The sequence below is a fragment of the Ambystoma mexicanum genome, chromosome 3q (assembly GCF_040938575.1).
Source record: "Ambystoma mexicanum isolate Mex_15411 chromosome 3q, UKY_AmexF1_1, whole genome shotgun sequence".
Classification (NCBI taxonomy): domain Eukaryota; kingdom Metazoa; phylum Chordata; class Amphibia; order Caudata; family Ambystomatidae; genus Ambystoma; species Ambystoma mexicanum.
In genome coordinates, this window is record NC_090926.1 from 913986154 (window position 1) to 914003650 (window position 17497).

The window sequence follows — 17497 nt, forward strand, 5'->3', positions numbered from 1 at the left end:
TAACAAGACTAGAGCCAATTGTCCAACTGTAAAAGTGTGGGGAATGGCCTTTAGATGTTCCTGGGCCTGTCCTAGATGTTTTTGGACAATTTCCCTCACTGGTGTCATGTGCCACCGTAGATTTTGCACCGTCTGTGAAATGGGCAGCATTGCCTTCTCTCTCCTCCCATGTTTCATTAAGCATGTCTGAGACATCCCGGGGCTCTCTCCCTTAAAGCATTTCAAAGGGGAATACCCCAAAGGAGGCTGTGGTCTTACTTACGGCGAACGGCCCACGGTATCAAGGTGTCCCAGTTCTTGCCTTCCAGCGTCTATGAGCCTGCGCACCATTCTTTTAATAATCTGTTTAAAATGCTCGATAAGACCATTGTTCTGAGGGTGGTACATCCAGATCCTCAGGGTCTTTATAAGAAGGATTTCCTTAACTTCACACACAAGTGGGACATAAAGGTGGTACCCTGGTCTGTCCATATTGCCTTAGGGAACCTATACCGGGAAAGTAAGGGAATTATGTGTTTCACAATGTTTTGACTGGTGTTTCTCAACAGAAAAGCTTCAGGATACCTAGTGGCGTAATAGATGATGACTAGAAGAAATTGATTTCCCCAACTTGGATGGTTCTAGGGGGTCCTACTATATCCATTGCTATTCGGGAGAAGGGAATATCAATAATTGGGAAGGGTTCTAAAGGGGCTAGTGGAACTGGAGTAGCTGCCATACGCCAACGTCCTGTCCCCTTTCCTCCATACTGCATGTGAGTCCCCATATGGGATCAGAGTCTTTTGCTCTGCAAATAATTTCACTTTCCCTTTGTCTGGGTTCAATAGGTGTGTTGTGCAGCACCCCATTTTCTGCGTCAGTGTCAGATGCCCATTCACTCTGCTTGGAGTGCTTGGGCCTGGAACACCAGTAGGATTAGTATGCCACTTGCGAGGCGTTTGCACCACGTTCACTGAAGAACAAGCTAGCGAGGTGGAGAGAGATCTTTTCAAAAGGAAATCGAACGGGAAAGCAAGTGAACCTCTATATTATAAGGTACCACAGAAAGGGGACTCCTTTCCAGGGAGCTCCCCTACTGGGAGGGGTAGTCTGTACTCTAGTAGGCCGAGGCTCGTGTAGCTACTGGTGTGCGTACCAAGGGGTTGTGGGATCCTCCCGGGCATAGTACTGAGGGGCTTGTAAGCTCTAGCACAGGGCATTTGCCCGACAGAACTCCAGTGCGCAGGACTACTGTAACATAGCCTCCTGGGGCCAAAGGGAGAACTGGCAAAACTATTGAGGGTCCAGAGGAGTACCTGCTCTGAAGAGTGTCACGTTGGGCCCAGCCACCACATGCACCCATAGTAGAATGAACACTACAGACAGTCTCAAAAGAGAGTGTCAAAATGGCAGCAATGTGGGAAAACACTTCTGGCCTAGTGGTGGAAGCACTATCCTCAGTAGACTCATCACCTTCAGAAAGGGAAACAGAGAGGCCTAGAAAGCTTAGCTCAGTGAAAGACCCGTGGGCTATACACTTGGTCTGTACTAATGACCCAGTGGCAAGGATGGATTTGGCCAGCGGCGTCGTTCCCTGGTATACTTCCTATCCTCTAACGAAAAACATACATCAGTACTCTGAGCCCTACACATCACCCAGGCAGGCCGCGCTGACTTGGACACCATTAGAGGCAGACTGTCAGCGGCGGCTCAGGCTTCACTTGCTTCCGAGGACCGATTCTTTGAGAGGTTTCCAATTGATGAAATCAACTCACATATCTGGCATATTGAAAGGGCTCATGCCGGAGGTTATACCACAAGAATTTCAACAACCTCCGGGCCAAGCACCAGTGCCTTCTGCACCGGCAGTGCCTGTTCTGCAATCACCTCTGCTTCTACTGACCCCACCTCGAGTTCTTTAACCCGCTGCAGCCCATCGAGGCTCAGCAGCATGGGGATTCTGAGGGAAATACTGGGGTAGCTGTCCAAGACTTAGAACCACAAGGACAGTATAAAGGTCAGGATACTTATAGTGAGAATGAAAATTATGGGCAATTCTCCAGCATGGGGGATTCACATGCTCTTGAATATTCCCCCTTGTCAAGCTGGGGATACCCTGTAAATTCAAATCAGTTAAACTTTAAGCTAAAAGCTGCTCATCTCCGCTATAGGCTTTCAGTGTCACTTTGGGTCATACTGCCCCAGCCAATGACTTCCTCCTAAGCTCCACCCCTGGTGGCCATCTTCAGATTTTTACTGTACGTTTCTCATGATGTGAGTCCTCAAGCTTCACTCCTCGACATCGTTGCTTTTAGCTGTTTTTAGCCTATTTTTGAGAAATGTCTTCATCTCATTGTCTACCTTCACATTGTGGCTACCGGCGGCGAGGACCTGTAGCCAGAGAAGATCCTATTTTAGCATCAGATCTCCAGCTCGTGGTGCCACAGGCCCAGGCTTGGGTCTTGCTCTAACACCACAGCAGATGCCATGAAGAAAAGTCTTTTCAGGTCCTGTGAAATGTGTGTCCCGAAGAATATCTTTGAGGATCGAATCCCCAGGTGCATTTACGGTCTTCATCCGGACCACAATGTGGACGGATGCCCAATTTGCCAGTCTTTTCCATAAAGACCCGGAAGGACCACCATCTGAGGTTGGTGGCGTGGATTGAAGAGGAGAAGGCCTCTGACTCGGCCTCCTGGCGTAATCATGCATCTGGAAAAAACAACAGGGTCAATTAAGGCTCAAAGAGCCAGGGTGGCAACTGCCTTCCCAAACCGTAGGAACATACTGGTACACAAAGAACGGTTCACTGGGGAAAAAGTTTGTCAGTTTGCAAGGCTAGGCTAATCTGGCCCTCTGTTGAGACACCCGGACCCCACCGGTGGGGAACCGAGGGGTGGGGTGTGGTATCTAGTGGGTAGTCTAACCACAGGCGGTGATGGATCTTGTGCCTGTCTGGAGGGGAGGGGGGTGACTGAGTTCCACTATGTGTCTGTGGTAATCTTGCTAGCGTGAGTCGCTTGATTTTCTCCAGGATGGTCCATTGGAAAGACTCAGCTGGATGGCCTTCAGCCAGGAAATGGGGAACCATGGGTGCTGACCATTTCTTGGTTCGGATGCAGGATCTGTGTTCAATCATCAGTTTTTTCACTTCAACAAACCATGCAGCACAAGATGTGCTATTCTTTCATTTCAACTTTATTTTCATTTTAATAAATTTTTTTCCCAGCCCGCAGCGTGTCAGTCTCCTCTGACCCCCTCTTTACCGCCCGGCTGCCCATGAACAACAGGGACTTCATATCCCCCTACACGCCCTTCAGCGCTTGGCATGCATCGCCACCTCCTTCCAGAGGCTCCTCCCTCTCCCCCCTGCTCACGGCACCATGGGCTCCTGTCCTGCAGAGCACACACCCACCACAGTGCATTCTGCGATTGGACGAGCGCCGGCCACACACCCGTATGGGCCGCGCTACGATTGGCCGAGCGCCGGTGACACACCCGCGACATGGCCACCCCTGATTGGCCCACGCGCTGATGACAGGGTGCATCCACGCCCCCCTGCCGCGTCACACGCGGAACTTAACTACCTCTGCGGCTGCTCACAAACGCCAACAGCGTTCGTATTGAGCAGGCGGCAGCGGTTGTGTCCGCTCTGAGAAATCCAGGTATGTGGTTCTCTCCATCCATACAGCGTTGGTGTCAGTGCACAGGCTTAGCCAGCCTCTAATCTCTCTGCCCCCTCTGCTTCCACCAATAGGCACGAAGTTGCAGAGAGTCCATCTTCGCCCCATATGGCCCCCCTGGACTGTGCAGCCACCCCATCCAGGTAGGCTTTTGCATTTAACATGGCACTCTGTTCTCCCCGAGTACCCTTTTAATTAAACTCCCCCCCGCCCCCACATGAATAGCCTCTCATCATGCACCCAACCCTGCCTACCCTAGGCCCTGCCACCGAGTTTGTTGTACTCTTATCCCTCTTCTCTCCTCTCTCTTAACCCTCGCCCTCCCCCACCCCCACACTTGGGTTAGTTGTCTATGTTTTAGCCACCATTGCAGTGGCTGTTGCTCCAACCCAGTAAGTGAGCACCCTTTAGACAGCATTTACTAGCTTTGTAACAGGATCTCAAGCTGTTTTCTGGATGCACCTATGTTGCAACATTGCGATTAGAGGTTCACTCATGACCTCTTCGCAATATGTTTTTGTGTCTCCCGCTCCAGGATCCCTAAGCAGCCTGCCACCGCTGCCCTACTAAGAGGACAGTCACTATTAACTAGCACATGAAGTTTGAGCTTGTCCTGAAGAAGATGGTCGATAACCACTAACACACCATCGAAACCGGTCCACCTGACCTGTTGTGGCTCCACCACAACTTTTTACGATATCCCCAAGACCAACAGGGGATACCACACGAAATTACACTCAAAACCCAGAAAGCACATCCCATAGTCAGTGGGACTGTGCGTTTTTAGAAAAACTTGATAACATTTGATGTACATTTTTGGGCAACCACCCATCTGCAAAAGAACTCTTGAGTCACCAGGGTGAATAAATCATAAGGAAATCCTGATGCCTCCATTTTTTGCACTTGTCATCACCAGCCCCTTACGCTTTGACCACGAGATTTAATCCCTCTCTCGTACTTTTTTCTTAACATCACTCACGCTAGCAAGATTACCACAGACACATAGTGGAACTCAGTCATCCCCCTCCCCTCCAGACAGGCACGAGATCCAACACTGCCTGTGGTTAGACTACCCACTAGATACCACCCCCCACCCCTCGGTTCCCCACTGGTGGGGTCCGGGTGTCTCAACAGAGGGCCAGATTAGCTTCCTATCCTGTGTCCAACGAGTAGGACCACCTCCTAAACACCACTATCATTTGTTCCAGTAGTCATGCCTCTTCCAGGACTGGCAGGTCCAAAGAGCATGCTCCCTCCAGTAAAGAGGTTGAGGTCCTTTGAGGATGCTTCCTTGGTGACGATCCAAAAGGTTAAACCACATGCTCCACCGTCTTTGACGGCCGCGGCGGCTACAAGAACTAGTTCAGGAGGCCGGTCACCTGCTCTGTGGAAGACAAGCCTACTGCCAGGTAGTCTGCCTTGATCCACGAAAAAGTGGCTGGAAGAGCAAGTCATTGAAGGACCTGTCACCAGCTCCACTGTCATCAACACTTTGACTACTTTGTCCACCAAGACCATTGATGAGGACTTTGTTCACGACTCAGTCTATGAAGTCTGCTCTTCCTTCGACTGCAACAGCAAAGGGTTTGTCCACATCTATCACCTTTACCATTGCAATGATTACCACGCCCAGGGTTTCCCTGTCACCTAGCCCTCCATCAGCGGGTCTGATGACTGTCCCATCAACAACAGCACCTTTTCCTGTTCCACAGGTTCCGGTTGTAGCCACTTTCCCTAAGGGCTCTGATTCAGTGAGAGAGACACCTCCACCACTGGACTTTCTGCCCAGGCCCACCAAGGCTGCGCCACTCTTCACTCTGGCACCTCTGAGATCCCACAGATGTTCTCCAGCAATCTACACCAGCTCTGAAAAAGACCTTCCAGACTATTTTACTCTGATCAGAAAGTAGTGCAGGGGGACTGAACCCCATTCTGCCTATGCATCATCGCGGGTCACTGGCCCGCAGGTCTTCCAAGCCATTTAGCACTTGAAGGTGCTCAGGCCCTGCTCCTGTTGCACATGCTCTTGCACCAAGGAACATGTCCTTGAACATACTAACCATCTTACACACACTGGTGTTTGAAATCCAGCAGTGACTCCCCACTGCTTCTGCTCTGACAGAAGCACTTGGAGGCTTCCTCTAGCTTAATCAACGCCACCTCATAAGGCCCTTGTCACTCCTCAGCCAATGCCAGTGACGTTCACCCCTGTGGTGGAGGAACCAGGTCAGAAGGACACAGACACTGTCACGACTGGTACATATGTATGTATAACTGGGGGGATGGTAGCCGCCGAAAAATTCAACCATTCTTAAATTATAGAATGTTGTGGTCCTTCGCGCTCTCTGCCCTGTGAAGACTCGGTGTCACCGGTCCGGGCCGTCGCGGGAGCGCGCCCGGGCCCTTCCAGGCAAAAGACAACGGGAGAGGTCCGGGAGGCAACGGCCCCTCGGATTTGCCTCCAATGCAGGTGAGGCCCGCTCTTTGGGATCCGGGCCGGCGCGGAGCAGTGTTCGGCCCCTTGCCCCCCCACACCCCACCCTTTTGGGATCCGAACAGCAAGGGGCTCGGGCCCACACCACCATCCGGGCCTACTGCCACCTCGGGCCGACGCGGGAGCGCGCCCGGGGACTCCCACACTCCCCCATCTGCCCCCCGCAGTGCGGCGAGGTTCCGTGGAAGCGACATCCACCAACAGCCCCGCAAACGAGGTGGAGGAAATTCGCAGTGGGCGCACACCGAGCTGCGGCTGCACTGGGAGCGGAACGCGGCCCGCCAACATTATAAAGGTAGGAACCAGCGCCACAGGGAGAAAGCCAGCACGAATAGCGACATCTTCTCTCACATTCTCATAATACGTGGGAGGATACATTCCATCCAGGAGAGGGCCAGAAAACTGTCGACAACTTGAAACCCCACCTATTGACGTTGGTTGAGGAACACTGGTCGAACAGCCCAACAGCAACTGATATCACAAGGGGCCTATAACTTTACATACTTGGGCCTGCACTCGGCTATAATTTAGGCCTGCACGTGGGTGGAACACGCGGATTACAGGAGCAATTCTGGCCCACAGCACCAACAACTGCCGCACCTCCAACACCCCTGGCCCGAAGATAAACTGTCCCTGTCCTACAGGATCACACATCTCCAGATAAACCTGTGATTAACCCTGAAGACTGGGGACAATTGTGTTTGGACCACGAGAGGTCCCAACAAGAGAGGGGATCATAGCTCCTCCACCAACACTGTCTGCTTTGGGGTGGTAGAAGGCCACAAGACAACTTACCCTTGCAAATAAGCTTTACCTAAACGAGGGCCTGCCTCCCAAAAGCAATCAACATTGTCCTTGGCCCATGGCAGGGGTCCGACCCATGTGAAGGCGAACCATACGCGACTCGGACGGAGCCATCCCCTAGCGGAGACCCACGAAAACAAGTGTCAGGAGACCCACACGGAGTCTCAACGAGAAGTGAACCTGATGCCCGGGATTAAAGGGAAAACTCCCCACGCAAGAACCAAAACACCAGCGAAAAACCAAACCTGCGTGCTAGAAAGCTGCTGGAACACAACGCAACAAAGTGCCCCTCAAGAACCTCAGGAACAGGGAGAATCAACGACGCCTAACAATTCTGACATGGCTATAAATAATGAAGAACTACTTGACTACCTTAGGGGCATGGAATCCAGGATAACAAACACGCTCCAGAACCAACTAGAAAAAATGAAAGAAGAGCTGAAGACGTCCTTGAAAGAGGTACGACAAGAGATAGACGAACTTGGAGGCAGAGTGGACACACTCGAAAATGGACTCTCACATATGACAGAGGAAGCAAAGCAATACAATGGCCTGCTAGACCAAGTTGCCAGAGCTACAAATAACCTAGAGATCCAAACCGAAGATTTGGAAAATATCGCTCACGAAGATCCAATATCCGGGTCAAGGGCCTCCCAGAAACGATCCAGGATAAAGACCTACGGGACACCATGCAACACTGCTTCAGCAGCATCCTGAACTACCCTCCCACCCCACCCAGAGAGATTCGAATTTGACAGAATCCATCGAGTGGGCCCAAAAAGGAATGAACCAGGAGTGAGACCTAGAGATGTTCTTATCGCCATGACCTCTTATAGCCTGAAAGAGGACATCTTGAGAGCCGCACGTACCCACAAAGAACTAACAATCAATGGAGGGCGAATCCAACTGTACCAAGACCTAGCGTCGATTACCCTACATAAGAGGAAGCTTATGCAACCAATCACAAAAGCACTACAATCTGAACAAATCGCATACAGATGGACATTCCCCTTTGGACTAGCCTTCCCCTGGAAAGGGAAACAAAGAAGGATCAATACATGCGAGGAAGGCCTGGTGTTACTACAAATTGAGGAAGAACAAAGCCAAACCGGAACTAGCCCACAAAATAACACACCCAGCAGCCAAAACAACCAATGGGAATGGTCATCAGAAAAGAAAAGAAGACACAATAGAGAAAAGAAACTGGCAGGCCCGTTCAAATATCACGAACGAAACACCCTGAAGAAGACACTAAATAAAGAAGCGACTGGAGCAGACACGGAGGAAGCACCTGACCACGGCAGGTGGGCCACCTCAAACTAACCCAAAGCAAAACACACTAAGAGACAGAAGCAACAAACATATCCCGAACAAAAATGGCAGAGACACTGATCGTCTCGCTAAATGTCGGAAACGACGAGCGATTCTCAACAGGCTTGAGAAGTTGCCTGCAAAGGTAGCTATCCTGCAAGAGACCCACCTCCTGAAAACGGATGAAAAAAGAATGCGTAACAAGGCATTCCCACAACAATACTTCCCCTCCAGCGGCTCGAAAACAAAAGGGGTCGCAATACTGCTGGCCAAGGGACTGAATTTCCGCAAACAGACAATTAGTGATACTGAAGGGAGATACCTGGGAATCAGGGAACTATCAAAGGGAAGACCTACACGGTCCTGGCGATATACGCCCCTAACGACAAACAAGACCGATACATCACAGATCTCTTACTGAAAATAGGGAGTTGGTGCGAAGGGCAAACGATCATAGGAGGGGACTTCAACTGCATAATGGACCCTAGCCTCGATAAAACCCTGCCCCCTACAGTAGCCGACCAGAGAAACAGACAGGCGTTGGGAAAGTTCCTCAGAGAGCTAGAAGTAATCGAGACCTGGCGCTTCTTCCAAGGAGACACGAGAGAATACACTCACGATTCTGTAGTACACAGAGGATACTCCAGAATAGACATGATCCTGGTCTCAGCAACTCTAATCCCCCCAAGTGACTAAGGTGGAAATAGGAACACAATACATTTCGGACCACGCCCCAGTACTGGTTAGCCTGGAAATAGACGGAGGGGAAAACAAACAACGCCCGCCGTGGAGACTCAACGACCTGATCCTGCGCGATCTAGCGCTTAGGGCACACATGGAGGAAACTATAAACAACTATTTTGAAGAGAAAGACAACGGCGAGGTTGACTGGAAAACAGTCTGGGATGCGGGGAAAGCTGTAATCCGAGGAGAATTCATGGCCCAGGCAGCAATATACTGTAGGGAACGGGCGTTACTAACCCGGAGGATGGAACTAGCCCTAAAAGAGGCAGAGAAAAACCACAAGTCCCGACAAACGCAGAAATCCTGGCGAGAATTAAAGAAGGCTCGTGCCCAAATAGAAGGTCACACTGCGGATGCGGTAGCACAGATGTTGCTTAACACTAAGCAATCCTACTACGTCCACGGAGGCAAGGCAAACAAATTCCTGGCGGCCAAATTAAACAAACAGAAATCCCGTAACTATATAGCCGCCCTAAGAAACGAAAAAGGGGATATGATCACAAAAGAGGAAGAGAATCTGGAAATAATGGTCCGGTTTCATGAAGAACTACTACAGGGAGCAAACCTAAATGCGACAGACCAAACATCTTATCTACTGGCTACCCATCTACCCCAAATCTCGGACAAGGACACAGAAATCCTGTGGAGGCCATTCACAGCCCAAGAAATCAACAAAGCTATCTCTTCATTGTCAAGGAACAAGACCCCAGGCCCAGATGGCTTCGGAAATGCGTACCACAAAACATTCCGAACACAACTACTAGGCCCCCTCACCCGACTTTTCAACACAATCAGAGAGACTGGATCGATCTCCCCAGATATGGCAAGATCATCAACAATCCTTGTGCTGAAACCAAACAAGGATCCCGCCGAATGTTCAAGTTACCGCCCGATAGCACTTCTAAACACAGATGCAAAGCTATACACAAAGATACTAGCGAATAGACTATCGCTGATCCTCCCAGATATCATCCACGAAGATCAAGCAGGTTTTGTTAGGGGACGCCACACCCAAGATAACGTTAGACGAGCCATAAATGTAATTGAATGGGGGAGACGTACAAATCAGAAACTTGCAATAGCAGCCCTAGACGCTTCACGCGCTTTCGACAGCTTGGACTGGGAATACCTTCGTATGATCCTGGAGAAATTCGGATGCGGGACACAATTCAGCAGGATGATCCTGGCAAACTTTCAACGCCCATCAACATCATTCCGGATAAACACCCGCGACTCAAAACAAGTGGAGATACGGAGGGGTACTCGCCAGGGCTGCCTCCTATCCCCAATAATATTTGCAATGGCTATGGAGCCATTAGCAGCGCGGTACAGAGGAGACCCCGCTATAAAAGGAGTGCAAATCAAGGAGACCCCGCAGAAAATAGCATTATACGCTGATGATGTGATGCTCTATATGGGAGACACTAAGAACACACTACCGAGAGCCGTTGAAACACTGGAGGAATTTGCCACCTTATCCGGATTCACAATCAACTACAATAAATCAAAGGCATTAAACATAACAGAGGACGCAAATACAATAAACGGCATGAAGCAGAGTTTCCCCCTGAGATGGGCGGAAAGCACTCTAGAATACCTGGGAGTTCACCTGGCAAAGAAATTTGAGGACTTATATAAATTAAACTTCCCCCCTCTTTGGAAACAACTACAAGCGGACCTACTGAGATGGGATAACCAGGAACTGTCGTGGTTTGCCAGAATAGCAGCGGTAAAGATGACCCTTCTCCCCCACCTAATATATGTGACCAGTTCAACACCCGCGGAGATCCCGCCACAGATGATCAAAGAACTTCAAAACGCAGTATTTAGATTCATATGGGCAAATAAGAGACCCAGAATACAGAGACGTATACTGACCCGTCTTCCGCTCCTGGGAGTTCCCGACTTGGGCAGATACATCATGGCAGCGCACTTGGCCCCCATGCTACAGTGGGCTAACCCAGCCGACACCAAAGGATGGAGAGCCATAGAACAAGCATCCACACAGATCCCGATAACAGCGCTCCTAGCACTGAACCCCAAAGCCCGCGAAACAGAAGGAAAACTACTAGGAGCTACTAAAACAGTCCTGAGTAACTGGGACAGAGCCATGCAAATGAAAAAGATCAAACGAGGGTTGGGCCCATTATCCCAAATAGCACATAACATCGATTTCACCCCAGGCTTGAAGAAGAATTTCTTGGTAGGGTGGAAAGGCGCAGACACCCTAACACTGCAGGACATGTACCAAAACGGTAACCCAATCCCTTTCTTACAATGCAAAAAGAAATTCGATCTGGGGGAAAATGAAAGGTTCAGATACATGCAAATACGACACTGGATCTCCCACCCATCAGTGAAAAGAGCGGGTACAAGAACACTAACAGGTTTAGAACTAACAATGCAAGAGGGGAAACCAGAGAGAGGGATATCTAGAATTTACAGGCTACTGGATGGAGCACAACCAACGGACAACCTAAGATATAAAGAGAATTGGGAAAAATATATAGGAGAGCCGATAACGGAAAGAGAGTGGGACCAGATATGGACGAGAGCTCATAGATCCTTCAAATGTACAGCAATTGAAGAAGCTGCATATAAATTATGCTACAGATGGTACATGTCCCCCCCACAGACTACACAAAATAAACTCAGAATATCCCCCAAACTGTTGGAGACAATGTGGAGGGAGAGGAGACCTGCTCCACATGTGGTGGACATGCCCCATGGCGATTACCTATTGGAAGGAGATACTGGGACACATCAAAGACATTACTGGCAGAGAATTACCACTATCACCTAAAGTGATCCTGCTGGGAGCAGAGGCAGAGGGTATATATGCGGCATCAGGGCATATATCCACTCTAATAACACACTTACTATCGGCGGCACGAATGACATTGGCACAAAGGTGGAAAACGCTAGAGGGCCCAACGGCACCATGGTGGTGGGTGAAAATATGGGGAGTAATGGCAATGGAGAAGGTAACTGCCATAAGAACAGAGACCTAACAGAGATACTTATCCATATGGTCCCCGTTTAGAGACTGGGTCAGAGATAGGGAAGCCCATTTCTATAAACCACGCAACCTCAGAAATATATCGATCACCTAACAACCCAGAGCGAAGAAAGAGAGAAAGAATCAGCACGGCGAGAAAAAAGAACAAGGCGTAAAGTAAAGGGGGGGAGGGAGTTAACTGTCTAAGCGATACACTCAAGAACCTCACTGCAGAGACTTTAGCCTACTGGCTCCCCCTCACAAATCTTTGTCGGGGAAAAAAAAACGGAAGCCTATTTCTTCAAACCTCAGATTCCCAAAACGGTTACACCCCCTGACAGCCAGGAACACAAAAGAAGTGGAATCCTCATATGGGGACGGATTAACAGAAAGGTCAAAAGACTCTGGAACCTAAAGATAAAGGACCTGGGTAGGGGGTGAGGAAATAAAATTAAGAATGAATCGATAAAACTGAAAATTTCTGTTGTATAGCAGCAGACTATGAAGTTATGACGCTCACTCTTATCGTCAAAAGCTATACTCTTGGACATTTGTTGAAAGTAAAATAATAATTTATAGTTTAAGAATTGGAGGCAATTTACACATCGGGTGACATTAACCCTAAATGAAAATTTGATTTTTTGCATTGTGTTAACAAAGTATAATGATTATATGTTGTAATTGACTATGCTTCTATCAAAAATAAAAATGGTTAAAAAAAATTATAGAATGTTGTATTAATTACAGGGAACTGCGATGGTGTTAGAGATAATCACCCTATTCCCAGGATGCAAATGTTTCAAATTTTGCTCACATTTAAGGTAATAACAGATTTGTCTGTGAATAAATCATCACAACTGTTATAAACCCCTTAATTCAGGGGGACATGTGTTTATTTACATGTATTGTAAGAGAAAATCAAGTGAACAACATATATACACAAAGAAAATCATTGTCATTAAGTGTAATCAAGGAATGGAGACCGTGTTCAAATCCAAGTTTACCCACATCTAGACTGAGCATAGGTCATAAAATAGGAGTGGATAACAATGTTGGATTTAGCAAGAGATTACTTTCTTCATGAAGAACATTCTTAAAAACAATTGGTTCCTAATATTTAAACCGAAAAAGTTGATCATAAGTGGTTTACTGATTCTGTAGTCTTCTAAGAGACATAGATTGTAATGTATCCGGTGTTTGCACAACTGATCGTAATGCAATGACAATAAACAAATTGACAACCAAAGCTTAGTACATTTTGCTGCGGGGATGCCGTTGTTACCTATGAACATAACATTTTGGTTAGGCAAAGAAAATGTTCCAAGTGCATTGTTCTTGGGGAAATCAAGGCCAAATGTTTTGTTTGTTCGGTAAACAGAATTCTGTTGTTTTATGGTGAGATATTACACATTGATCGGGTGGTGGCCAATCCTTGATACACCAATGAGTATGATGACTATGTTCCCGCGGATGGGGAGCCCTGGATGTGCGTGCGCATGTCAGGTCCTCTCTCCGGATGGTGTTATCTTCTCTATAATATCAAAGGCTGCCAAGCTATTAAACCTGATGCTGGAAGAAAAGAAAAAAAGGTGGTTTCCTTTTTGAATGATGGGAGTCCTCCATGAAGACCATCGTATCGGTCCCTTTGTTGGATTACATATGGGAGGACGGCTTAGGGATCATGAAGGCTCTTAATACCGCTCCTGCTAAGCGTAACAGGTTGGAGAAGAAGTACCAGGTTCGAGAGTCGGGGCCCCGAAGTGCCTCGGGTCCAAGCCCTCACCAGACTCTGTAGTCTTGGTGCTGCTAGAAAGAGGTCGTCAAACCCCTCTTTGTCCATGGATCCTCCAGACCAGGAGGGTAAGAATCTAGATGCTGCAGGAAAGTGCATCATCAATACGGCAGCTTCAACAATCAAGGCCGCCAACGACTCTTGCCATCCTGTTAAGGTACGACAGGGAGTTATGGTATATGTAAGGCTTTCGTTTTTAATGATTTCTACACGTAAATACAAACGGAAATCAGCCTTTCTGTCTGTAGTTATTTATAAAGAATGGAAAAAAACGGAAAAACAGGGCTTTCTGCCTGGTTCTCTAAAGTGTAACAAATGTATAAAAATAGCATTAAAGTTCTTTAAACTGCTGACAGTATATATTTGAAGGCTGCAGCAGTCACAGGAGCAACCGTTTGTTATGGAATAAATGGAGCTAACATTTATTTCCTACATGGCAGCGCGTGTGCTTTTATAAATGCATTTTTTAATTAGAATAAATGCAGAAAAATACTGGTTGCAAATTATCTTTTTATATGACAAAAAAAAAATGTGGCTAAATACAGATGGAAATGGCAGAAAAATAAATACCATAAAACGAGAAGCCTTAGGTATATGTTGGGGCCTATACTCTACTTTCTCCCCAGTGATAAAAATTGCAAAGCCTTATCCCTGTTCCAGGCGGGGGAGGTGGCTTCTGACCACGCCATCAGCGGTCGTTCTCGACATCACCGATTCCGGCTTTTGCTAGATGGGGAATGGCGTGACCCTCCGTCGCCAGGGTTGGCTCAGAGCCACCAACTTCTGCACAGATGTGCAGACCAAGATTGTTGACATGCCCTTTGATTGAGACAACATGTTTGGCAAGGCGGTCAGCAAAACTGTTCAGGCCATAGACTGACATAGAGATAGAGCTCCAGGTCTTCAAAGACTTTCACCACCCCTGTCGTCAGCCTTCCTGCTCTATCACCCGAAAGGTTCATAGAGGATGCTCCCAGGACTTGAGCAGTGGCTCCCAGTGTGGTCCCTCCATGCAGGACACAGTTTCCAAAGCAGGCCGAACTAGCCCAGGACCGGTTCCCCCACTTCTGCATCCCAGTGGTAGGCTGTCTTTCAAACTTTGTTGATCAGTGGTGAAAGATCTCCGTGGACAAATGGGTGCTTGATGTCTTTCAGCAGGGGCACATTTTGCAAATCCAGGACAGATGCCCACACATTCCTCCTGTCACAAGACAAGAACTGCACGTGGCTCAGCTGCTGAAGAAGGTTCAAGCCATGCTAGGTAAAGGGAAAATAGAACAGGTCTCTGAGGCTCCAGAGTGGTTTCCAGATACTTTTTGGTGTGGAAGAAGTTGAGCAGTAGCGCCTGATCCTAGATTTGGGGCGCCTCAACTTCCTCTAATCCCAAAAGTTCAGGATGATAATTTTGTAGCACGTACTCCGTCAACTGGAGAAAAAGAGTTTCCTGGTAAAACTCTACCTGAAAGATCTACTTCCACCTCCCCATTCATTGCAAACACCAGAAGTTCCTACGTTTTCTCTCTCCGGGTGACATTACCAGTTCAAGGCCTTGCCTTTTGGCCTAAAAATGTCCCCAAGCGTATTCACCAAATGCCTGACCCCAGTGGCAGCACATTTGCGCCACAAAGGAATCTCCGTTTACCCTTACTTGGAAGATTGGCTTATCCGGTTTCACTCCCACGCGCTGGAAACCTTACACACCGTAGACATATCCAACTTCGGAATTTGCTCGGATTCTCAATCAACTATCCAAAGTCCTCTATAGTGCCATCGCAGAATGCACTGTTCCTGGGTGCCAGACTCAACACAGTCTTTTGTCTGGCAACTCCCTCGAAAGAGGGTGAAGGCCATCCCAGGAAAGGTCCAACAGCTGTCAGCATTTTATGTGGCAACATTCCAGTCCATATAGTCCCTGCTGGGAAGGTCTTCCTGAATCCTTCTGGTCCCCTTCTGCAGGCTGCAGATGGCACCCCTTCTAGAATTTCTGGATGTCAGGTGGCAACAACTAACTGGCACATGGACTGACAAGCTCGTCCGCAATCGGGCATTCCATCAAGCCCTACAATGGTGGTCAGTTTGTCCACACCTCTCACAGGGTGCTCCCTTTCAGATCCCTCCGTATCAAGCTACAATCATGACTGACTAGCCTCTGGAGAGTTGGGGAGCCCACATGGCATTCTCACGCCAGAGGCCTTTGGCTCCCGGAGGAAAAGGAGTTGCACATTCACATACTCTAACTGCACGCAGTTTTCTTGGCCCACAAGTCTTTTCATCCTCCACTCAAGAGAAAGGTGGTGCTGGTCTTCACGGAAAACACCAGCACCATGTTTAACATCAGAAAACTGGCCGAGATGCACTCTTCCTGGAAGCACAACATCTGTGGGGTTGGGTCATTGCTCAGTACATGTTCCTCGTCCCTTTTCACCTGGCAGACATCAAGACAGCGTCGCGGATTTGCAGCAGGGAGCTGCAGTCCTGCCACGAAAGGGAGCTTCAGCAGAGGCAAGTATCTTGTCTCAATGAGTGGGGGTCGCCTTCAAATCAACCTCTTTGCAACGGCTGCCAATGCTAAGTGTCAGAAGTTTGCCAGCTGATATCCTTAGCTGAGGAGTCTAGGGGATTCCTGTGGGAGAGCCTCTTCCTGTATGTTTTACCTCCAATTCTGCAGTTTCTACGAGTGGTCAAAACACACAGATGTTGCCATTGCAAAATGAACCTCATTGCACCAGCGTGGTCCAGACAGATCTGTAATACCATCCCTATAGGCTGTCTCGAGGGACTTCCAGATATTTTTGTTGTCAGTCGAGGGGTGCTTACGCCAGCACCTTTTTGCCTTTCTCTTTTTGGTTTTTAGGGAGCAAAGTTCTGCTGAGAACCAATTCTGGTGACTGGGATTGTCCCGAACAGCCATAGATTTGAGGGTGGCAAGTTTGTCTAGGAGTAGAGATAATTTCTCATTGTACCGTTTAATTAGGGAATCCATGGCGTCTGTCTCCGAGGTTGAGAGCATAATATCAGTAATAGATTCCCTAAGGTCATGAGATGTTATTTTCTTCAGATTTCGATTTGCAATAGTTTTACGAGGATTCGGTAATAGGAGTAGCAGTGTTTGTAGGGTAATGACAAATTCTATCAGAAAATGGTTTGATCAAACACAGGGAGTAGTATTAGTAATTTGAGTGGTCATATTTCGTGTGACAATCCAGTCTAGGATATTGCCTTTATCAATAGTAGCGTCCGAGTTCTGGACTTGGTGACCAACGTTAGAGAGGTTAGTTTCTAATAAAGTAGTCTCTTTGTCTGAGGAATCTCTCCACCACCGGTTTAGGTTGCCATAAAATAGGGTAGCGCTGTTAGTGCCTCTAAAGTCTGATAGAAGATGTACATTTTTGTCATTAAAGGTGTACATTGTAGTTGGAGGACGTTGAAACAGAATGAAATGAATGCAGCTACATGGTGTTGGGCTGAGTTTCAAATGCAGAATCTCACATCCATTGCAGTTTCTAGGTACATTGAATAATGAGAGGTAGTTCCTGGCAATAATTTCAACGTCCCCGCCCCCCTCTGTTTTTACAGTAAATGGTATAGCCTTCTGGGACTGCCAGAGTTATCATGGGCCACTAGAGTCACTCAGTCAGAAATAACAAGTTCAGATCGTTATCAACAATGAGGTTGTGAATGTTATTAGCATG